Source organism: Lissotriton helveticus, chromosome 2_1 (genome assembly GCF_964261635.1).
Source record: "Lissotriton helveticus chromosome 2_1, aLisHel1.1, whole genome shotgun sequence".
Taxonomy (NCBI): Eukaryota; Metazoa; Chordata; class Amphibia; order Caudata; family Salamandridae; genus Lissotriton; species Lissotriton helveticus.
The window spans coordinates 391357617-391382869 of record NC_136059.1 but is presented as its reverse complement, the minus strand read 5'-3'; positions in this window follow the sequence as shown (position 1 = coordinate 391382869).

The following is a 25253-nucleotide window of genomic DNA, read 5'->3' as shown; positions in this document are numbered from 1 at the left end:
CTTGTTCAACATCTTCAGCGCGCTTTTGCCGGTGGTGGTTGGCTGGGGCCACATACGTGGGAGGAAGAATGAAGGCGATGTAGCACGTACCCTTCCAGCCTTTTGGGAGCCACGTGTAAGCTTTGGTGCCACAAACAAAGTACATATTCGGGGAAGCAACAAAGGAAGGGGGGTCAGCTGAGGCCAATGGTTTGGTGATGCGGCAAGTACTGTGACCCACCAGCTGTGTTCCTTGTCCTTCGAGGCATACGAGTCCCGTGACATTGATGACGGACAGGGCCGCAGTCAGGGTGGCAGCTGTTTGTTTCCGCAGGTGGGAGAAGGTGGATCTGGCTGGATTGGGGAGCACTTGCATTTCGACCCTTTCTTTGGCAGGGATTTTCGTAAGGAAGGTTGAACCTGAAATTGCAGGACAAAAGGGCTTTCCTGTGTTGTTCGGCCAGAACCCATAGTAGAAGTGTGATACTGTCTGACCAGAAGCGGCGTTGTCCTTGTGGCTTTCTTGCATGAGGATCAACCAGGCGAGGCAAGAGCCGTGAACTGAGAAAGGTGAAGGAATAAAGGGTATGGAGTGTCCGGTAGCATGTGGGAGCAACCCACAGATCCAACAGTTTGTGGCATTTGCAGCAAGGTTGTGCTGGTGCAACAGTTGTACAAAGGAATTGTTCCAGAATTCCCTACGCCTTTCTCGAAGCTGAGGTGAAAGGGTGATCAGGTGGTGCTCTTTCACGGTGGTCGGCTGGACAGTGGTTGGCAACATTTGGTGAGCGGGCGTGCTTTCCTCCAGGATCCAGAAGGAAGTCATGAGGAGGAGGCAGAACAGGGAGATAATGAAGAAAGCGATTGTCTTTGATTTGTGCAAATTGTCAGTTTTTGGATTCCTGTAGTGGGTATTTCCTGTTGCTTTCGATGTCTTCTTATCTGGCGCTTCCATCATCTTCTTATCTGGCGCTTCCATCATCTTCATCTTCAAGGTGCTCGGTAGTGGGCAGAACCACAGACTTCGTTTAGCTTCTCTCCGGGTAACCCTTGGTTGCTTTGGGTCACCGTTCTGAGATTTTTAACTTAGTCAGTGGCCTACTTAGCCAAAGCTCCCTCCTTTCGACGTAGGAAATACCCTTTTCGAGATGGCACAGTGGGATCAGAGTGCTTTGCAAGTTCAAGTGCCTCAGTATCAGGATAACAGTTCAGTGATGGTCGGTCTTTGTTCAGGAGCTCTTCTTGGGTGCTGACGTTGTCTGTCGTGGCCAGGGTTGAGGAAATCTTCTTGCAGTGGTGCGCATGTAGCCAATTCTTTTTCCCCTCCACTCGAAGAGCCGTCCGAGTGGCGATCAGTACTTGCCAGGGGCCCGTCCACCGGGGTTCCAGACTCTTCGCTCGTTGAAAGTTCCGGATCAGGATGAAGTCTCCCGGTTGGATATTGTGACCGGGACCCCTGGAAGTATCGGGGATGGCCTGCTGCACCTGTTGATGAATGACAGACAATGTCTTAGTTAACTTGTATAAATAATCTGACAGCAGGACGTCGGGGACGTCATGAATGGAGGTTGGTTTGGGGGCAGTCCAGAGGTTCATAGGCCCCCCAAACACAACTTCGTAGGGGGTCAAGTGATGCTTAGTGGGGGTGGAGCGCATCGATAGTAATGCCAGTGGAAGGGCATCTGGCCACTTAAGTCCTGTGGTGGCCACTATTTTTGACAGTTTCAGTTTCAGTGTAGCGTTGTGTCGCTCAACCAGGCCAGCGGATTGGGGATGGAAGACCGCATGGAACCTTTGTTTGACCCCCAACCCCTTCAGGATAAGTTGGATAACTTCAGCTATGAAGTGGGGGCCATTGTCGCTCCATAAAATTCGACAAAGGCCGTAGCGAGGGAAAAACTCCTTCAGTAGTATTTTGGCAGTAGTCATGGCAGTGTTATCACGGGTCGGATAGGCTTCCACCCATTTGCTGAAGGCACATACAACGACTAATACATACTTCAAGCCTTGGCATCTCTCTAGCTGGATGTAATCCATCTGGAGGACCACAAAGGGGTGGTCGGGGATCCCAAACCCTCCCCGGGGTACCACAGTTCCTTTCCCGGGGTTGTGTTGTAAGCAGATAAGGCACTGTTGGACTAGGCGTTTGGCTGAGTCGGGGATCTTGCCGGTGTGCCAGACCTTGGAAATGAGTTCGATCATGGGGGCGGAACCTATGTGTGCAGGGGAGTGTGCCATTGTCAGTATGGGGATCAAGTATGCGTCAGGCAGCAACCATTTGTTTGTGTCCTTTGTCCGCCAGCAGCCTTCATCGTCCCTTAGACCCACCCGTGCCCACTCAGTCAGTTCGTGTGGTGTGCTGGTCGATTGGATATCCCTGATCGTTTCCCTAGCGTCGGTCCATTTTTCTGCCTGTGACCTGGTCACATACATGCGTGTCGTGGCCCTATTCTCAGCGGTGGTTCGGGCAGTGATGTCGGCTAGTGCGTTTCCCTGTCCAACTAAATATGTCACCTTCTTGTGTGCCTGACATTTGATCACTGCTAATCGTGTGGGGAGAAGGACTGCTTCAATCAGGGCGGAGACTAAATCTCCGTGAAGGATGGGTGTACCATGGGACGTCAGGAATCCCCTTTCCCTCCACAGGAGCCCAAAATGATGAACTACCCCGAATGCGTACTGGCTGTCCGTGTAAATGTTTGCCGTGGTTCCCTCTGCTATGATACATGCTCGTGTGAGGGCAATTAGTTCTGCTGCCTGTGCTGATCGTTGTACGATGCAAGCTGTTTCAACTACTGTTCGAGCAGTCGTTACCGCATAGGCAGCAGAAGTGGTGCCGTCTGGGAGTTTGATGCAAGAGCCATCTACCCATAGTTCTCCGTCAGGATCTGTGAAAGCAACGTCTCGGAGGTCAATTCTACTCCTAGTCTGCTCGTCTGTGAGAGTCACGCAGTCGTGCATAAGGGGCACATCGAGGTCATTTTCGGGCAAGGGTAACAGTGTAGCAGGGTTCAATGTCGTGCATCTCTTCAGAGTGATGTGGGGCGCAAGCAAAGTCAACTCGTATCCTGTCAGTCGTGCACTAGTAAGGTGTTGAGTCTTTGTCTGGTTCAAAAGCGTGTCAACTGCATGGGGTACTAATACTGTGAGGGGGTTCGAAAGTACAATTCCCTCACTCTGTCGGATAGAGACAGCAGCAGCGGCTACTGCTCGAAGGTAGGCTGGTAGAGCTCTGGCGACTGGATCAAGAGTGGCAGAGAAGTAGGCACAAGGGCGCTGCTTGGCGCCGATGGACTGAGTCAGAACGGACAATGCGCATCCCTCCCTTTCGTGAGTGTAGAGGGAGAAGGGCTTGGAGTAATCTGGTGTTCCTAGAACGGGTGCCGAGCAAAGGGCATCTCGCAACTCCTTAAAGGATGCTTGGCATTCGGGGGTCCACGGGAGTGGGAATGGAACATCTTTGGCCAACAGGGAAAGTAGGGGTTTTATAATGAGACTGAAATTTGGTAGCCATTGTCGGCAGAAAGAAGTAAGGCCTACTAATGAACGGACTTGCTTCTGCGTTTTTGGAATAGGGGTGTCTAGGATGGTTTGGATTCGGTCGGGGGTAAGTTTTCTCCCTTCTTTGGACAGGAGATGACCTAGGTATGTTACTTGGGACTGACAGAACTGCAGTTTCTTTTTGGAGACTTTGTGGCCATTCTCCGCGAGAAAGTGCAAGAGTTGGATAGTGGCTGTGATTGCGAGTGGAGTGGTGTCGGCCGCCAAAAGGATATCATCGACATATTGGATCAACACCACTCCATCTGGTAGCTGGACGGCGTCCAGCTGCCTTTTTAGGGCCTGGCTGTAAATGCTGGGACTTTCAGTGTAGCCCTGGGGAGCTCTACAAAATCGGTATGACCGGTTTTTTAAAGTGAAGCCGAAGAGATAACGGCTGTCTGGATGGATGGGGATAGAGAAAAATGCATTCTTGAGATCAATAACGGTGAAGGTGGTGGCAGTGGACGGGATGAGAGTCAGGATGGTGGCGATGTCTGAGACTACGGGGTACTGTGGCACCACCACTTTGTTGACTTCTCGCAGGTCGATGATGAAGCGGTACGCTTTCTCATCCCCCTCACCTTGCTTCTTAACAATGGGTAGGATAGGACTATTGCAGACATTACTAACCACTTCCTCTACCACTCCTGCATCTACCAAGTGCTAAAGGTCAAGCTACCAACCAGAATAAAAGATCCTTAAGTATTGCCCGGCGGTGTCGCCTCTTAAACCCACAAGATATTTAATCAAATGAAGAGGCAGGCGCTGGAGACTGGAAGGCAGGAAACAAGGGTTTTATTCAGAATCTCTCCGGAGGAGAACACATCGGTTCGGACAGCGAGTATCGTCACGAGGTGCTCTAACCGCATCTCTGAGGCCTGGCCTCTTATACACAAGTTTATTGCTTTATTACATACAACACATCCTGGGCAATGCTTTGATGTACGGAGGGATATCCTCCGAATCTCCCCTTCATACCCGTTCCCACACACATTTACAGTTGAAGTCCCCACCCCGGTCACAACAGGTGATGGTTACCGCGCAGCTGGACATTCCGCCGATTCATGGAATGTGGGGGTTTGGTCGGATCTCATAGGGTGAGGGCTTTGATCGACCCGGGGGTCCTTTGATGAGGGAAGCTTTCTACCGTACGGGGAGGGGCAAGGAACAGTATCGGTAGAGCTAGGTGTCGGCCTGGGAATGAGGAAGACAAACGAGCACACAGGAAAAAGGGGGTTTGCATCAAAGGGCCTGGGACCATGAAAGGGATGAAGGGAAGTGTCGCGCTGGGAGCAGGATGGGGTTCTGAGGCAGAGCCGCGCTGAAGAGGGGTTTATGACCCAAGACGTGTGAGAGTGGAGGGGAGGGTTGTCAGCGCGCGAGGGGTCGCCTGCGAGGTCGAGAGTGAGAGAGACGCTGGCTATCGGCGAGGGGCAGGGAGGCCATGGTGTACAAAATGGCTGCCGCTTATGCGCACGAATGGGCCCAAGGAGAGCAAGATGGTGCCGATAATGTTGACATTTTCAGTCTAACCTTTAACAGTCCTCCCTTTTCAACATATCTAGCCAACTTGCCTACTCAATGTCAATCTTCATCAAATTCCCAACCTCGGCATCATATAATGCCCCCACGACCTTAGGACAAATACAGTTTGCACATAATGAACACAGGGGTGGCAGACATTGAATCCCTAAACATAGGCCACATATTACTACTACAGAAATTAGGATAATGGTGAACAGTCTCCAGCCCCAGTTCTTAACGGTGTTCCAGAACCAACCACCAAGCGACCATTCTTCCTGTTCCTGGTGGACTTCCGAAGAGAGTCTGTGAAGATGTTCGATGGCTTTGTACACTGAGGGCGAGTTGTCCGGTATGTATGTTTAGCAGCTGGACCCAATAATGCGGCATGCTCCACCACGGTCCGCAAGAACCACATCTAGGACAAGGCGGTTCTGTAGGGCCACCAAGCGGACTGCTTGGAGTTCGGCGGTGTTGTTGGCAAAGATACCAGCTGTGATATTCATTGTTGTCTCAACTGCCTGAGTCAAATGTCGGATGGCCCGGCTGTTTGCCATCGGGCCCCAAAGAGGAACAAGTCCCTTCATAGCATCGAGGAACTGTGCTCCTGTTGAGTCGGCTTGCTCGATGTCTTTGGCTCGTTTTTGTCTATGATGATTCGCTGGGGCCACATAAGTCGGAGGAAGGATGAAGGAGATGAAGCAAGTGCCCCCCCAGCCTTTGGGGAGCCAAGTGTAGGCTTTGGTGCCGCAGATGAAATACATGTTTGGGGACGACACAAAGGAAGGTGGATCCGTGGAGTCCAAAGTTCTGGTGAAACGACAAGCACTGTGGCCCACCAGCTGTGTCCCATGTCCTTCTATGCACATGTGGCCTGTGACGTTGATGACTGACAGGGCCACAGTCAGGGTGGCAGCCTTTCGTTTCCGCAGGTAGGAGAAGGTGGGTCTGGTCGGATTGTTGAACACCTGCATTTCAATTCGTTCTTTAGCAGGGATATCCATGTGGACGGAGTCGTCGGAGGTCTGCGGGCAGAAGTGGGTCTTTGTTTTGTTTCGCCGGACCCCGTGGGAGAAATGCGTTGCGGTTTTGCTGGAGGTGGCATTGTCCTTGTAGCTTTCTTGCAGGAGGATCAGCCAAGCAAGGCAGGAGCCATGAACCGAGAAGGGTGAGGGGATGAATGGTATCGAGTGTCCAGTGGCGTGGGGTAGCAACCCACAGATCCAACAGTTGGTGGCATTGGTGGCGAGATTGTGCTGGTGAAGGAGCTGTACGAAAGAGTTATTCCAAAACTCCTTTCGCCTCTCTCTGAGTTGGGGAGAGAGCGAAATCAGATAATGTTCCTTCGCGGTGATAGGCTGAGCAGTGGTCAGGAGTGTCTCATGAGCAGGTGAATTTTCTTCCACAATCCAGAGTGTGGTCATGAGGAGAAAGCAAAAAAGGATTGCGATGAAGAGTGCAATTGTCTTTGAGCTGTGGAGTCTGTCTGTTCTTGGGTTTCTGTAGTGGGTATTTCCTGTTGTCCCCATCATCTTCTTATTTGGCGCTTCCATCATCTTCTTATCTGGTGCTTCCATCATCTTCATTTTCAAGGTGCTCGGTAGTGGGCAGAACCACAGACTTAGTTTAGCTTCTCTCCAGGCAACCCTTGATTGCTTTGGGTCACCGTTTTGAGATTCAACTTAGTTCGTGGTCTACTTAGCCGAAGCTCCCTCCTTTCGACGCAGGAAATACCCTTCTCTGGATGGCACAGTGGGATCAGAGAATTTGGAAAGTTCAAGTGTTTCGGTATCAGGATAGCAGGTTAGTGACGGTCGGTCCTTGTTCAGGAGCTCTTCTTGGTCGCTGATGTTTTCTGCCGTGGCCAGGGTCGGGGAGACCTTCTTACAGTGGTGCGCGTGCAGCCAATGCCTTTTCCCCTCCACACGAAGAGCCGTCCGGGTGGTGATTAACACTTGCCAGGGGCCCGTCCACCGGGGTTCCAAACTTTTCGTCCGCTGAAAATTTCGGATCAGCACGAAATCCCCGGGTTGGATGGCGTGACCCGGACCCCTAGAAGCATCGGGGATGGCCTGCTGCACCTGCTGATGAATGACAGACAGAGTTTCAGTCAATTTATACAGATAATCAGACATTAGGACGTCCGGGACGTCATGAATGGAAGTTGGCTTTGGTGCCGACCAGATACTCATGGGTCGGCCGAAAACAACTTCATAAGGGGTTAAGTGATGTCTGGTGGGGGTGGAACGCATCGATAGCAATGCTAGGGGGAGGGCATCTGGCCATTTCAGACCTGTCGTAGCTACTATTTTGGCCAGTTTAAGCTTTAGTGTGGCATTGTGTCGCTCAACGAGTCCAGCGGACTGGGGGTGAAAGACTGCATGAAATTTCTGCCTGATGCCCAACCCCTTTAAGATGAACTGGATGACTTCGGCTATGAAGTGGGGGCCATTATCGCTCCATAAAATACGACAAAGGCCGTAACGGGGAAAAAAATCCTTTAATAGTACCTTTGCAGTGGCCATAGCAGTGTTGTCACGGGTTGGGTATGCTTCCACCCATTTGCTAAAGGCGCACACCACGACAAGCACGTATTTCAGGCCTTGGCACCTATCTAGCTGGATGTAGTCCATTTGCAGGACCTCAAATGGGTGGTTTGGGACCCCAAATCCTCCCCGGGGCACTACAGTTCCTTTCCCGGGGTTGTGTTGCAGGCATATCAAGCATTGTTGGACCAGACGTTTGGCGGAATCTGTGATTTTATCATTGTGCCAAACTCTGGAGACAAGTTCAATCATGGGGGCTGATCCTATGTGGGCAGGGGAGTGTGCCATAGCCAGTATGGGAATCAGGTATGAATCAGGTAGCAACCATTTGTTCGTGTCTTTTGTCCGCCAGCAGCCTTCATCGTCTTTTAATCCCACCCGTGTCCATTCAGTCAACTCGTGTTGTGTGCTAGCCGTTTGAATGTCTCTAATAGTATCTCTAGCGTCAGTCCATTTTTCTGCTTGTGACCTGGTCACGTACATATGTGTTGTCGTCCTATTTTCAGCTGTCGTTCGGGCAGTGACGTCGGCTAGCACATTTCCCTGTCCAATGATGTCTGTCACCCTTTTGTGTGCCTGGCATTTGATGACTGCAAGCTTGTTGGGGAGAAGGACGGCCTCGATTAAGGCGGAGACTAGATCCCCGTGCAAAATGGGGGTGCCATGTGAGGTCAAGAATCCCCTTTCCCTCCAAAGGAGCCCAAAATGGTGAACCACCCCAAAGGCATACTGGCTGTCGGTGTAAATGTTCGCTGTAGTTCCTGTTGCCAGGATGCAGGCTCGGGTCAGGGCAATCAGTTCCGCTGCCTGGGCAGATCGTTGCGTGATACGGGCTGTCTCAACTACAGTTCGGGCCGTGGTGACTGCATAGGCAGCGGAAGTGGTGCCATCGGGGAGTTTGATGCAAGAACCGTCCACCCACAGCTCTCCGTCAGGGTCAGGGAAAGCCGTGTCTCTGAGGTCAACCCTACTTCTAGTCTGTTCGTCTGTAAGTGTCACGCAGTCATGTACGGGGTGCACGTTGGGATCGTTCTCTGGCAAGCGTAACAGAGTTGCCGGGTTCAGTGTGGTGCATCTTTTCAGGGTGATATGGGGTGCAAGCAAGGTCAGTTCGTATCCAGTCAGTCGTGCACTCGTCAGATGTTGCGTCTTGGTTTGGTTCAGGAGGGTGTCGACTGCATGGGGTACCAGTACCGTGAGGGAATTCGAGAGTACGATCCCCTCACTCTGTCGGATAGAGATCGCAGCAGCAGCTACGGCTCGAAGGCAGGCAGGCAAGGCTCTGGCTACCGGGTCAAGAGTGGCGGAGAAGTAAGCGCACGGTCGTTGCTTAGGGCCGATGGCCTGGGTCAGGACAGATAAAGCGCACCCCTCCCTTTCGTGAGTGTAAAGGGAGAAGGGCTTTTTGTAATCAGGGGTACCTAGGACGGGGGCTGAACAGAGGGCATCTCGTAGTTCCGTGAAGGAGGTTTTACACTCAGGGGTCCAAGGGAGTGGGAAAGGGACGTCTTTACCTAGCAGAGAAAGCAGTGGTTTCACAACGAGGCTAAAGTTTGGTAACCACTGTCGGCAGAAGGAGGTGAGGCCTAATAGGGAGCGGATCTGCTTCTGGGTCTTAGGGACAGGGGTATCTAGAATGGTTTGGATTCGATCAGGGGTGAGTTTTCTTCCTTCTTTGGACAAAAGGTGGCCTAGGTAAGTGACCTGGGGTTGGCAGAATTGCAACTTCTTCTTGGAGACCTTGTGGCCATTTTCCGCAAGGAAGTGCAGGAGTTGAATGGAGGCTGTGACTGCTAATGGAGTGGTGTCGGCTGCTAAGAGGATGTCATCGACATATTGCACTAACACCACTCCGTCGGGTAACTGGACTTGATCTAGTTGTCTCTTGAGGGCCTGGCTGTAGATGCTAGGGCTTTCTGTGTAGCCCTGGGGTGCTCGGCAGAACCTATATGAGCGGTTTTTTAGGGTGAAGCCGAAGAGGTATCGGCTGTCTGGGTGGATGGGGATGGAAAAGAATGCATTTTTGAGGTCAATGACAGTGAAGGTGGTGGCAGTAGAAGGAATCAAAGTCAGGATGGTGGTGATGTCCGAGACCACAGGGTACTGGGGTACCACCACTTTGTTGATCTCTCGAAGGTCGATGATAAAACGGTATGCTTTCTCATCTCCCTCTCCCTGTTTCTTGATAATGGGCAGGATAGGGCTGTTGCAAACGTTGCTAACTACTTCCTCCACTACTGCAGCGTCGGCTAGCGACTGAATAATTTTTACCAATGCCTTCTCGCCCTCGGGCGATATCCGATATTGTGGAAGTTTTGGGAGAGTTGCGCCTGGTCGGACAGTAATGTGCACTGGGTCGATTAACATGCGCCCTACGTCCGAATCCGTCTTGGCCCATAGATATGGAGGCAGAGTGTCAAGCAGGGATGTGTCAGTGTCGGTGATGGAAAACATGCGTCGGGGAGGGCAATGTCTAAGCAGGACAGGGTTGTCGTAAAGAAAAACTCGAACTCCGTCTTGAGAACATCTAATCGTCGCTCGGAAGTGTTTCAATAGGTCAAGTCCCATAATGGCGTCAGGGCTATTGGAGGACAGCAAAAACGTGGTGTCAGTGGTGTTGTTTTCTACATCAAAGAGGATCGGGGCGGACAAAGGGTTAGTGGAGGGCGTTCCATCGAAACCTGTCGATGTTATAAGTGAGCCAGACAAGGGTGCCCCCGGAATCAGTCGTTTAGATAACGCACTACGTGTTGCGCCAGTGTCTACCAGAAATGGAGACGTGGTACCCAGGACCTTAGCAGTGACGTAAGGGCCTTGCTGGTCAACATAGAGCTCGACTGGATCCCTCCCTTGCCCTTGGCAGTCCTATGCAAAGTTGTGGGTGTCATCATAGTCAGATTGCTGGTATTGGTTCTGTCTGGGTCGATCAAATGCATTTGGTCTACCTGATCTGTCGTTAGTCGTGTCATTTGAGGGCCCTCGCTGTTGTCCCTTATTTCTCGGCCCATTTGCTATGTCCTTGGGGTCTTTGTTTCTGATCATGTCCAGAAGAACCGGGCACTGGGATTTCCAATGGCCAGTCCCTTTACAGAAAGCACACTGGTCCTCTCTAATGTCTGTACGTCCACTGTGGGGAGTCGAAGTACGGTCTTGGGACTTAGGGGCATTCGTCTGATAGTTTCCCCGGTATTGGTCTCGTCCTATAGTCACCCCTTGCAGCTGGGCTATCATCACCCTCTCTTTCAAATCCTTCTTCTTTCTCTCGGTTGCCCTATCGTTTTCATTTTTCTGATGTTCATAATATTGGGCCATCTGGAGGATAGCCGTAGGTTTGGAGGCTGCCCAACTACTCTCGCTAGCCTGCAGTTTCTGGGAGACCTCGGACGACAGACCCTTAACATAATTTTGGACGAACAGATGGTGTCCGGTTGCAGTGGTCATGTCCTGGCCGCTGTAATCGGAGAACACTGTTTCGAACCGAGAGAAGTATTCCGATACATCCTCCTGGGGTTTCTGGCGACAGGCCGTTACTATCGACCAGTCCACTTTCTTTTCTGGAATCAGGGTTTTCAATTTCTGTACGATTTTATCTGGGAGGTCTAAAATGGATTTCAAAGGCTTCTGTCCCGGTCCTCGTTGTTTGTCAATTTCCTCGAATTGTGTCCAGGTATGTCCGAGCAGCTCATGGTGGTCGACCTTCCGGATTTGCTTCCACACATCAGCTGGTAGACATAACCCGAAAAACAAGTCGATGTCAGCCAGGGTCATAATCGTTGAACCTAGGGCTGTACCTAATTCAGTATAGAAGGCAGTGGGGTCTTTACGCAGGTCGGGTAGAGATTTCCGGAATGTCAGAATCTCTTGTCGGTCCCATGGCTGGTAGACCCAGTTGTACACTACCCTTCCTTTTGCATCTTGGTGGTTTGCATCATCGTGAGTCCCTGCACCTCGTGGAGGCACCCAGTAAGGGGCAGCCTCTCGTATTGGCATCATGGCGCTAGGTGGCTCAGTTGGTGGTTCGGTCGCCACGGATGTCGTGGGTGTAGCTCCCGATTCTCGTTCCGTGAGGTGGCGGAAAACCTCAAGCGTACGCGTAAGGAGATCCGTCACATCACACTCGCCCTCATCCCCGATATCGACCTTCCGGTACAGAGTCGTTAGGCTCTCGGGACCTTGGTCTCGATATCGGTCCTCGTATGCATTCAAGACATGGTAACACAGTCGTACAGTAAAGTGTCGTCTGTGACTCCCTGTATATGATTTAAACATATCCGTGATGTACTCTTCACCTTCCTTTCTTTCTACCAGTGTTCTTACTATCTTGTCGATCCCTGTTCGCTCATCTTTGCTTAGTCTGTTTATTCTGGCGGAACCGGTCCCTCGGGTCTCAGGGTCGCCCAACGTTGCCATTTGCAGAGTATTTGGTACAAGAGGTTCGGCCGACATAGAGACCATGGGGGCCGATGCTGTGGCACTACCCTCATTTGCACCTGGGGGTGGTGGGTGTTGTGCTAAGGGTTGGGAAGGGGCATATGGAGGGGGCATGTAGATGGTCGGAGGGCCTAACAGCAGATCATCGCTCGCTCGTTTTTGTCTCGAGGATAAATCAGGGTAGAGCATGGAGGGTGTTCTAACCGGGCACTGGCTTGATGTTTCCATTTCTAGTTTCTGTTTGGCTTTCTCTCTTTCCTTTATCTCTCCTTCTAGCTTCTGAGCAGCTAGGTGGGCTGCTTTTCGCAGCTCTTTTTCCAACCTACTCTCAATTTTCCTTTTATGTTGTTCAGTTTCTTTGCGCCACATGCCGAAACTATCAAGCATAGCGGGCGTTGTCTTATTTTTACCTAGGGCTGTTTCTAGCGCGTTTATTTTGTCGTCATCGAAGGATCCTATCAGTGGCCACTGACTTCCTTCATTCTTTTTCGTATATTTATGCCACAGTTTGTTATAGGCTATAGCGATCAATCCATGCTTCATGAACATGTCCTTATTAGGGGTGCCTTCCGGTGGAGCCGGATGGTTCATCTCTAATAAGCGGTCCGGGCTAAACAGGCTACCGATCAGTGGGGAGAAGACAGACATGACGGCTCGCAATGAGGGACAAAAAGTCAGCACTGCCTATCTTATCACTGTGTGCAAAGACTAGACAGAATATTTCTATTCTACGTTGTTTGCAAGCAGTGAATACCTCATGGACCAATAAAAATAAAAAAACAATTCAGTGGGAAGAATAAGTAGGCTCGCAAAGGTCTGCGTTACCTACCCTTTCACTATCTGTAAAAAGGGGGGAGAGGGGCTCTTCCCTGTTTGCAGACAGAGAATCTCCAGAAAACAGTTTGTGAACAATAGTTCAGTTTCAAGTAATTGATCAGTGGGGGAGAAGGATAGACACGACACTTGTATTACCTATCCTCCACTGTTTGAAAAGGGAGAGCCTGTTGTTTCTCCGTTTGCAGACAGAGGATCTCCAAATAAATTAACAAGGAGTAATACTAGTATTTTCTGGACAATTCAAATAATCATTTCGCAATTCGTCGTGTTTACACGACCTTACCCGGACCGCATGGACAGTTTCCTGTCTTCCGAATCCAGCGCCCGATCGTCCTCTTTTCCTCGTATTCCTCGCGGCACTCCTGATGGTTCCCAGTCAGGACCGTAGATCACTCGAGAGAGGTCTGTTCGGAACCAGTGAAGTTCGGATGATCGGCTGTCAGACGAGGGTCTATCGGACAGGCGCGCTCCCGATCGTTGCAGTCGTTCACTCTGTCGTCAGGACCTCTCCCACTGGATCCACGAGTCGCTGATGGGCCCCACGTTTGGGACGCCAATTGCTAAAGGTCAAGCTACCAACCAGAATAAAGGATCCTTAAGTATTGCCCGGCGTCGTCGCCTCTTAAACCCACAAGATATTTAATCAAATGAAGAGGCAGGCGCTGGAGACTGGAAGGCAGGAAACAAGGGTTTTATTCAGAATCTCTCCGGAGGAGAACACATCGGTTCGGACAGCGAGTATCGTCACGAGGTGCTCTAACCGCATCTCTGAGGCCTGGCCTCTTATACACAAGTTTATTGCTTTATTACATACAACACATCCTGGGCAATGCTTTGATGTACGGAGGGATATCCTCCGAATCTCCCCTTCATACCCGTTCCCACACACATTTACAGTTGAAGTCCCCACCCCAGTCACAACAGGTGATGGTTACCGCGCAGCTGGACATTCCGCCGATTCATGGAATGTGGGGGTTTGGTCGGATCTCATAGGGTGAGGGCTTTGATCGACCCGGGGGTCCTTTGATGAGGGAAGCTTTCTACCGTACGGGGAGGGGCAAGGAACAGTATCGGTAGAGCTAGGTGTCGGCCTGGGAATGAGGAAGACAAACGAGCACACAGGAAAAAGGGGGTTTGCATCAAAGGGCCTGGGACCATGAAAGGGATAAAGGGAAGTGTCGCGCTGGGAGCAGGATGGGGTTCTGAGGCAGAGCCGCGCTGAAGAGGGGTTTATGACCCAAGACGTGTGAGAGTGGAGGGGAGGGTTGTCAGCGCGCGAGGGGTCGCCTGCGAGGTCGAGAGTGAGAGAGACGCTGGCTATCGGCGAGGGGCAGGGAGGCCATGGTGTACAAAATGGCTGCCGCTTATGCGCACGAATGGGCCCAAGGAGAGCAAGATGGTGCCGATAATGTTGACATTTTCAGTCTAACCTTTAACACAAGGACTGAATAATCGCTACCAATGCCTTCTCGCCTTCGGGCGATATCCGGTACTGTGGGAGTTTCGGGAGTATCGCATCTGGTCGAACAGTTATGTGTACAGGATCGATCATCATTCGTCCTACATCTGAGTCGTTTCTGGCCCATAGGTACGGGGGTAGGGTATCGAGCAAGGATAGGTCGGCATCTGTTACGGAGCACATATGCCGTACGGGGTAGGGTCTGGACATGCTCGGGTTATCGTACAGAATGACTCGGACTCCATCTGGGGAACACCTAATAGTAGCTCGGAAATGTTTCAGTAAGTCAATACCCATAATGGCGTCAGGGGAGTTGGAGGAGAGCAGAAACGTCGTGTCAGTGGGATTGTTTCCTAGGTCAAAGGAGATAGGTACAGACAGGGGGTTAGTGGAGGGCGTCCCATCGAAACCTATCGAGGTAATGTGTGAGCCAGACAAGGGTGCCCTTGGAATCAGTCGTTTTGATAACACACTACGTGTCGCTCCAGTGTCTACCAAAAATGGAGACTTTGTACCCAGGACCTTAGCAGTGACATAAGGACCTTGCTGGTCAACACAGAGCTCGACTGGATCCCTCCCTTGCCCCTGGCAGTCCTATGCAGAGTCGTGATCATTGTAGCCATCGGACTGTTGGCACTGATTCTGTCGGGGGTGGTCAAATGTGTTAGATCTACCAGATCGGTCATTGGTGGTGTCGTGGGTCTGTCCTTGTCCCTGCCCTCCAGTTTTGGGGCCATTTGTCATGTTCTTTGTCTCTTTATTTTTAATCAGTTCCCGAAGGGCTAGACATTGAGACTTCCAATGTCCAAATTCTTTACAAAATGCACACTGGTTTTCATCAAGGTCGGTTCGTGGAGCGCCAGGGGTGGGGTTGCGGTCTCTAGGGGCCGAATTCCTAGGGGCATTCGACTGGTAGTTCCCCCTATACCGTTCCCTCCCTGTGGTCACTCCCTGTAGTTGTGCAATCATTACTCGTTCCTTTAAGTCCTTTTTCTTTTTCTCAGTTGCCCTTTCGTTCTCGTTCTTTTGGTGTTCGTAATACTGAGCCATCTGAAGGATAGCTGCAGGTTTAGAGGCTCCCCAACTACTTTCGCTAGTCTGTAACTTTTGGGAGACCTCTTGCGATAGCCCCTTTACGTAGTTCTGCACGAATAGGTGTTGTCCGGTTGCGGTGGTCATGTCTTGGCCACTGTAGTCGGAGAACACTGTTTCAAATCGTGAGAAGTATTCTGATACGTCCTCCTGAGGTTTCTGGCGGCAGGCCGTGACTATCGACCAGTCTACCTTCTTTTCTGGGACCAATGTTTTTAGCTTCTGCACTATTTTATCGGGGAGTTCCAGTATGTCTTTTAAAGGTTTCTTTCCGGGCTCTCGCTGTCTATCTAGTTCATCGAGTTTTGTCCAGGTGTGTCCGAACAGCTCCGTTTTGGCGGTTCTCGGGATTTGCTTCCACACATCAGCCGGCAGACACAACCCGAAAAACAAATCCATGTCCGCTAGAGTCATTATGGTTGAGCCCAAGGCTGTGCCTAATTCGGTATAGAATGCTGTAGGATTCTTTCTTAAATCGGGCAGGGTTTGTCTAAAAGTTAAAATATCTTGCCGATCCCATGGTTGGTAAACCCAGTTGTACACAACCCTCCCTTTGGCATCTGCATGGTTGATATCATCGTTTGTTCCCTGACCTCTTGGGGGAACCCAATAGGGGGCGGCTTCTCTGATAGGCATCATTGTGTTGGCTGCTCCTAATGAGGGTTCAATCGTCTCAGGGACTGTGATCTTGACCTCTGGTTTCTGTTCCGCGAGGTGGCGGAAGACCTCAAGCGTTTGCATGAAGAGGTCCGTCACATCGCTTTCGGCCCCATCTCCGACGTCAACCTTTCTATATAGAGCCGTCAATTTAGCAGGACCTTTAGTCTGGTACCTATCCTCATACGCGTTCAGGGTGTGGTAGCTGAACCGTAAAATAAAATGCCGTCTGTGACTACCGGCATGCGAGTTGTGCACATTCATCGTATACTCTTCACTCTCCTTTCGTTCTACCAGGGTTTTTGCTATTCGGTCGATTCCATCCCGCTCATCTTTGCTCAACCTATTTGGTCTGGCTGTTAACTGTTTGTCAGTCTCAAGTTCATCTAGTGTTGTTACCGATGTGGCTGGTGCGAAGGCCGTAAGAGTCGGGGCACTAGCGCTAGGGTTACCCTCGACTGCACTCCGGACTGGTGAGTGTTGTGCTAGAGGCTGGCAGGGAGCATAAGGAGGAGGCATGTAGATCATTGGAGGACCGAGCAGTAACTCGTCATTTGCCCGTTGTTTAGTGGGCACCTCCGGGTAGAGCGTAGGAGTGGTCCTGACAGGGCATTGACCTATCAGTCCCGATTCTTGCGTTTGTTTAACTTCCTCTCTTCTTCTTATTTCTTCATCTAGTTCTTTTGCGGCCAGATGAGCTGCTTTTCGTAATTCTTTCACTGTTTTTGCTTCCTCTCTTTTCCTGCGATGCTCTGCTTCTTTGCGCCACATGCCGATACTATCGAGCATAGTGGGCGTTGCCTTATTTATTTTTACAGCTGTTTCTAGTGTTTTTATTTTATTTTCATCAAAAGAACCTATCAGTGGCCACTGGCTTTCAGGATCCTTTTTTGTATATTTATGCCATAACTTACTATAAGCTATAGCGACTAGTCCTTGCTTAGTAAACATGTCCTTATTAGGGGTGCCCTCCAGTGGAGCTGGATGGTTCATCTCTAATAAGCGGTCCGGGTTGACCCAACTATGAACCAATGGGGAGAAGATAGGCATGACGAATTACCATAGGGGGCAAAAGCCTGCACTACCTATCTTTTCACTATTTGCAAAGGCTGGACAGAATGTTCTATTCTACACTATTTGCAAACAGAGAATACCTCCCGAAAGACCCAATTCCAAACAGTCAATGTTTGGTCAAACAATCAATCAATGAGGAACGTAATAGGTACGACGTGTTAAAGGTTTGCGTTACCTACCCTTCACTCTCTGCAAAGGGAGAGAGAATATTCCTATTCTTCCCTGTTTGCAGGCAGAGAAGATCCCTAAGAGAACCAACTTCAAACAATTCAATGCTCGATTCAATCAATCAATCAATGGGGAGAAAAAAAGAATAAGCACGACGTGTTAAAGTTTTGCGTTGCCTACTCTCCACTATCTGCAAAGACTAAACAGAGTATGGCGATTCTGCGTTTGTTTGCAAATAGAGAATTTCTCAGAGACGGTCAATAAGTAATACTAGTATTATCAAACAATCAATCAATCAATTTCACAATTTGTCGTGTGTCACGACCTTACCCGGACCGCATGGACAGTTTCTCGTCTTCCGCTTCCAGCGCCCGATCGTCCTCTACTCTCTGTTGCTATCGCGGCACTCCTGGTGGTTCCCAGTCAGGACCGTAGATCACTCGGGAGAGGTCTGCTCGGAAATCAGTGAAGTTCAGATGATCGGCTGTCAGACGAGGGTCTATCGGACAGGAGCTCTTCCGATCGTTGCAGTCGTTCACTCTGTCGTCGGGACCTCTCCCACTGGATCCACGTGTCGCTGATGGGCCCCGCGTTTGGGACGCCAATTGATAAAGATCAATTTCAAATGGTCAGGCGATTTCAGTAGTTGTTTCGTAAGTTAAATTTGCCCGGCGTAAAACGCCTCTAATACCATACGAAGTTATTCAATAAAGAGGCAGGCGCTGGAGACTGGAAGACAGGAAACAAGTTTATTCCGACGGAGTGGAACACATCAGATCGGACAACAAGGTATCGTCTCGAGGTGCTCCCTCTACCTCTCTGAGACCTGGTCTTTTATACACTGGTTTAAGACATGTGAACGTCCTTTATTACAACAGGGACATTGTAGAGCATGAGAACGACATCACTGGAAACACACCCCCCCCCCCAGTTCCGGCCCATTCCAACACATGACAACAGTAGAGACTCTTTCCCCTCATATGATTGGGAGGGGGCTATCACGCAGCTGAGTGTTCTGCCGATTCCTTTGGAATGTGTGCGCCTGATCGAATCTTCTGGGGTGGAGGGTCGTGATCAATAGTGGCTCCTTTCAGGAGAGGCGAGTGCATACAGTAGTGGACAATGAACTATAACCTCGGGCTAAAGGATGACCAGCGGTCCGTGCTGACGTTCAGGCTCAGAGGAAGGGGTCATCAAAGGAGGGGTATTCATGGACGGAAAGGAGGTGTTGGTCAGGCGCGGGGTGCGATTCCCTGGGACAGAGTCATGGGAGGGGAGGGTTCATGACTGGTGCATGTGAGTGCGGGGGCAGCCAGGGTGCGCGGGGAAGGCTTGCAAGGTTCAGGGAAATGTGCTGACAGGCGATCGTAAACAGGGAGACCATGGTACCTAAAATGGCTGTCGTGTGTGTTCATAGTGAGTCTGCAAGATGGCGTAGATGATGTTCACTACACGAACTAAAATTCCACACAAGCACAAACCCGCCGAACCACAGGGGGCAGAAAAGAACCAACCAGGCAGCCAGGACCGGAGCCAAGCAACCAGCTGATGCAGGAGGACCCCAAGGCCAAACCAGCCCCCGGAAGGAGCCCACGCAGCGCACAAGACAAAGAAAAGGGCAGGAAGGCCGCAGAGGCAATGGCCAAAGTGGAACCCGGAGGAAGCAGAGAAGCCAGAAGCACAAGCAGCACCAGACTCCGGACAACCAGCTGCCATGAGAACACACCCCCAGAGCGGGCAAGACAACACCACCCGAGCCCACCCCAACAGGGGAGGAGGAGCATGCCGAAAGGCACCCCACACCAGGAGCAGAACCCGGGGGAGCCAGCAGGGAAGACAAGAGCGAGCCAGGACACCAACCACCAGGAAAGGATCGGGGAATTCAGGAAACACACCCCAGAGGCAGCACGGAAGCCACAGCACAGCCAGCCAAAACCCAGGAGGCACAGCCGGAGGCCAAGTCAAACCTGCGCCCAGCCGGCAGACCAGGAGGAATGGGAGGCTACCGCGGAACTAACAACCCTGAAGGAAAGCGAAGGACACGAACCCAGCACCAACAACGCGAGCCGGAGGACGAGGCGAAGGCAACGCACCGAGCAGAGCCAGCCGGAGGCAGAGGGGACCACAGAACACCAGGGTCCCACAAGCCAGAACGAGACCAGACGCAACCCAGGGGCAAACAGAGCGGAAACACCGCCAGCCACAAGAAGGGCCAACCCACGGAGGAGAGCCAGGGCAACGGAAGGAACCGGAGCCCAACACCAGCCCAAAAAACCAAACCTGTGAAGAACAGCAGGCAGGACGAGTCCCAGGAGGGTACACAAGGGCACAGCCGAAACAGCGACGTGCCAGGCCAGGAAACCCAGAGCAAGAACGCAGGCCAAAAGAAGGCTCCCAGGTAAGAAAGGACTGAGGGTTAAACAGCCACAAGGCCAAGCAACCTCACCAGAACCCCAGGCACACCCTCAGCAGGGAGAACAACAGAGGAGGATGAAAATGAGGTGCCAAGGACCAGGACAAAGCACCCGCAAAAAACAGCCCGGCCCAAACAACAAAGACAGGGACCCCGGGACCCCGAGGGACCCTCGGAAAAGAAAGCAAACACAGGCAAACCACCCCACAGAACGCACCACCGGGGGAAGAGGAACGGGAGCAAGAACAATGCCCCCCCAACCCTCCACCAGCCCAAGGTGCACCACCAGCCAAAACGCCAGGGCAGGAGAGTCACACACCCAGGGTTCAGGTACCCTAGGGAAAGAAAAGATCAAACCAACAGCCAGGCTGCAAGGGTACCCGGGGTACCCAGGCCCCCAACAGAAAGTCAGAAGTAGACCTCAGGCGCACCGCCCAACCACCAAAAGGAAGAGCACACAGTGGAAACAGGCCCTCAAAAATACAGGGACCGAACACCAGCACCTGCCGCAAAACAGGAGGGTACATGCACCAGGCAGAAGCACCCAGCAGAAAGGGGCCACAGCAGGAGCAACCACAGACCAAGCAGCACCCCTGGTGGAACCAGGATACAAGCAAAACCCGACCCAAAGAGAAGGCAGAGGCCACCGAAGCATGCCCCAGCCAACAAACGCAAGCATGCAAACAACGGAGAGCCCAGAACGCCAAGAAGACAAACCAGGGCAACCCAGAAAAGCAAGCGGAGCGCAACAGAAGGGGAACACAAGGGCCAAACCAAGGATCCCACAGAAGCCAGGAACCGTGCAACCGCAAGAGACAACAGCCCCCAGCCTGGGAGAGACTAGCATCTGGACAAGGTGGCAGCCAGCCAGACTGCACAAAACAGTCCAAAGGAAGAAGACAAACAACCCAGGTCACATGCAGCCAAAGCCAGGGTGGAAGAAAAGAGCACCGCACATGCAGGGGGTCCTGGGCACAAACCCCGGCACCCCCAGGCCACACAGAACTCCCAAGAACAGGAGCACATAGAAGCCAGCGCAGCAGGAGGGGACAAGAAAGGAAGGCCATCCCCCTCCCCAAAGAGGAGACCGACCACACCAAGGCACGCCCAGCAGGCACAGAGCCACAGACCGACCGGGACCGACAGCGGGACGAACCCAGACCAAGACAACAGGGCCGCCGCACCCGAAGATGGGGCCTGGTATCAGCAGAGCATGAACAGGAGGGCCGAAGCCGAGGGACCCAGGAGCAGGGTACCAGACCAGAAACATGCAAAGGACAGCAAAGCATGAGAAACCGCTCCAGAAGAAAGAAGTCCCAGCAAACCCAGAGATCAGGAACCCTCAGGGCGGCAAGGCCAAAGGCCAACGGGGGCGCACCGCAGAACAGCAGCCGAGAAGACCAACACACAAAACACGGATGGCACCGGCCGAGGGGGCGGAAGGGCAACAGGCCCCATGCCAGCGGAAGGCAACCCACACGCAACTCAAAGTCCGATAGCACCCGGCAGCCCCAGGCAGCCACACATCCAGGAAGCAACCCACGCCAAACTTCTGAGACCAGAAGAGAGCAGGAACAGGCAGAGTGGCATGGAGGGCAGCAGAGATGGAACACGCAGCAGCAGCGCAACCCCACCAGCAGCTGGCAGTAGGAAACCAGGACAGCCATGAGGGCAGCAACAGAGGTCAGTCAACTAGCAACCACTGGCTGCAGGGCCCGAGGAGACAAAAAGAGCCGTGGAGACCAGCCCAAGGCAGCACCGAGCAGGGCGCAACACCCCCGGTACCAAGGCCATGGCAAATGGAGGAGGAAACAGCCCCAGAAGACGACCGGGCCAGAGCTAGGCAACCTTGAAGGACATGACCAGAGGCACAGAGGACCAGCAGGGCAAACACATCAGCCCAGGAACCAAAACCAGGGCAATGTAAGCCTACAGCAGCCGGTAATGCCAGGCAACCACCCATCCAGGCCTGAACCAGGCCTGACTCTCCACAACAGCAAAAGTAGAACAAGCTACACAGGAACCATGAGTCAGACTGCAGCACAAGGACTGGTACAATACAAACAGGTGCACAACTCACACATGAGCACCAGATGCATCACAGACGAACACAGAACCATTCATGAGACCAGACGAGAGCAGGCGCAGCAAGGCAGGAAACCAAGTGGGGACACCGAGACCAGAATCAAGGCCACCGAGCTCCAAGGTCGCAACTCATCTCAGAGCATACACCACGGTTTAAACAGCCGACTGGAGCCACACAAACTCAACACATGGTAATGTAACGTGTGGCAAATACCATCCGTACTGCCACTAGTGTGCACAACATGGCCAACATGAAGAATGCCCCAATCACGGAAGTAGTGCATGGGGTAGGCACGACAGTGAAACCAAACATGAGCACCACACGATACGCACCAGCTCTTGTCAGATGCTTCAATGGCAACAGTTTGAGCAACTTGGGAGTACAGCACTAGTCCACCTACGGCCTCCCAGCGCCGCGCCTCCTCCCCTCACCAAACAAAGGAAGGGACAGGAAGATGGGCATGAAACCACACAACAGGGAGAGTAGGAAGGGGAAAAAAAGATCCCTATGCGGTACCCTCCCGGAGCCGTGGACGAGACACCACCAAGACCACGGCCTTCCTCCCAACAGCCCGCCCAAAGGATCCAAGCCGGCGGTCTGATCAGAGCCAGGAACGCCAGGAAATTAGCAAGCATGGCGCGACTATCGCCCAGCCAGGCCAAAGGAAGATGCCCACGCGACCCAGAAGCAACTGGGAGGCTGTGCACCAGCTGCAAAGGGCCCGGCGGCAAGGGGCAGAGCCGGCAAGCCCGTCAGGCCAGGAGGCAGACCAGGAAACAGAGAGAGAAGAACCGCCACCCCTGCCCAGCAGGACGAGCACCAGCACATTCAAGTCCATTCTGTCGACAGACAGAAAAAAAAGCAGGCGGGATGCTGGGAGAGTACTGCATATGTACTCCTGGTGGGGCAGTATTAGGGTTCCAGCATTTCTCTGGTCTTTTTTTCTGTCTGGGAGATGGTTATCTCCACATTGTCAATGAATGGGACGAGGACTTAGGGACCTGGGTGTAATGAAGGATTGACCATCTGCATTATAGGCTTTAGAACCACCTCCATTCTAGATTTAGGCCAGTCACCTGGTGGGTTAGGACTTAGTTAATAAAAGTGTTTACATTCCTGTTAATCAGCAGTGAATATCAATTGGGACTTGTCAGGGATACCACTGGCCTGGCCTTTGGCACCCCGGGCACTGTCTTTGTGACATCTGACCCATATACTCCGGCCCAGATCTAAGAAGATTTTGCATCTGATTTGCATCACTTTTTTGACACAGACCTGATGCAAAGTCAATTTTTTTTCAAGATTTGTATTGAATAAAAATGATGAGTTAGAACATGATTTGTATATACAATCTGCCCCCTACAAATCAAACCAATATCAATATTCCTCAATGTCCCCAATACCACTAACCCCAAACATAATTTAGAAATGGCATTCTCTCCCCGCCTGTTTTCTTCATTGCAAGGTCCAATTTCAGGCTTTTGCCTTAATCAACACGTTGGTCCAGAAACCCAAAATGTAAAATGTATTAAGCCCTTTCCCTCTTTAAAGAGACGTGTTCGCAACTGGTGACTTTAAAAAAGCTACCCCATACTTCCTCAAACTATGGCAGTCTTTCATTTACATTGTATGTCAATACTCAAATGTTGCCAGTTTATGTATTTCCTCAAGCCAATTATTATTCATGGGTATGACTTTAGATTTCCAAAGGCGCAAAATATACATTTTGGTCACCGATAGGGCTTTGGCCGCCCATGTAAGTGCATAGGTGGGAAATCTAGCATGTCATGCAGAATAGCTATCTGGGCGATCAGATAGCGATAGATTGTACCTCTAGCTAAATCCTGTCCCAAAATATTTCATTTTTGAATATTCCCATAACATATGAACAATATCACCTTAATCATACTCTCAGCTCCAGGACTTCGCACTGGCTGCTATACCTGCCTCGTGCCCAGTGCCACCTGAGCAGGATTTTATAGAATGAACATCTCAGCCCAGCCTTCCTCAATAATTTATTATGATCTTTCATTAATACCGCCCGTCTTCATCAGGAAGCGGGGTCTCAAGTCTTCTCCCTACCCCTGTCTAAGCACGAATGAAGAAGGCAAAGAGAAAGGAGAAAATGGCCCAGTTGTAGGTGAGTATTACCTGACACTGCCCTTGAATTATTTCCAGATATGCATGTAATGCAAAATCTGCCATTTCTGGAGGGCCTTGTGTGTCCGCCTAATTATAGGAGAGAGGCACGTTGTGCCAGTTTGGGGATTAGGGTAACGTGTATTCGTGTCATAGCGCTTGAAAATACTAAAACAGATCTAATTCGGGAAGAGATTTGAGAATAAGAAGCCCTTTATCAGCCCATGCCGGTGTAATTTCCATTACCTGTTTGTATCACGTTGTTGCATCAGATAGGTGCCGACACATGCTTTAAGCAGCGAGTGTGTTCGGTTCCAGGCACATCGAGACGTGTGAAGGGTAGGATTTCCCTCGACCTCCCCCTCAGTGTGTTGCGTAATTGACACGTAGAGTGCCGCGTGTATTCATAAACTGTCTATTTTAACCCGGGGACTTTCCCTGTGTTGCGGCAGGAACTGCACAGCAGGTGCAGCTGACGTGCGGGTCAACACGCTTCCATATGCGGCAATTTCAGCCCACCTTCTCAGTGCATGTGTGTAGCTATTCCCTCCGAGTCGTGGTGTCCAACTATTTAAATCAATACCAAAAAATCCCTGTACCCCGGACATAGGTGAATGTTCTTCTAGTAGGCATGAGAATCTGCATAGTTGGAAGAACAACTGTTTCAAGGATTGAAGCAGTTGTTCTTCCAACTATGCAGATTCTCATGCCTACTAGAAGAACATTCACCTATGTCCAGGTTACAGGGATTTTTTGGTATTGATTTGAATTGAGTGGAGGGCTATCCCATTGGTACCCGTACTTCCCTCTCTGCTCCTTTTTGTATTACGTCCAACTATTTAACACAAAATATAGAATAGCGACCTTTAATAGATTTTTTTTTTTTTTTTTTTTTTTTTTTTTGAAAACCTTTATTGAACAGAGAAAGCTCACAAATACGGGCCTACAACCCACCAGGGCTGGCCACCACATAGCAAAAACAGCAGGAGACATATATCAGGTGTCACAATATACTAAGGCAACAAATCAGGGGAAAGAGCAAGCCTCTTAGAGCAATCTCAGGAGCAAACAAATAGAAAGGTAGTTTTCATTTTTAAAGAACGGGTTTGGGAGGTCAGGAGCCTGGCGGGCCATAACACGAGCCAGAGGGGCGGGGTCGCGGCAGGCAGCAACGCAGCGATCGTAAAGACACAGGAGAAATAAATACGACAGAGGTATACCAGTAAGTACCAGGCAAAACAACGGGTAGAAAGAAAAGCAATTGTGCACACAATCCACTGCCCGCCCACCGCAGCCACCACCCGTCCC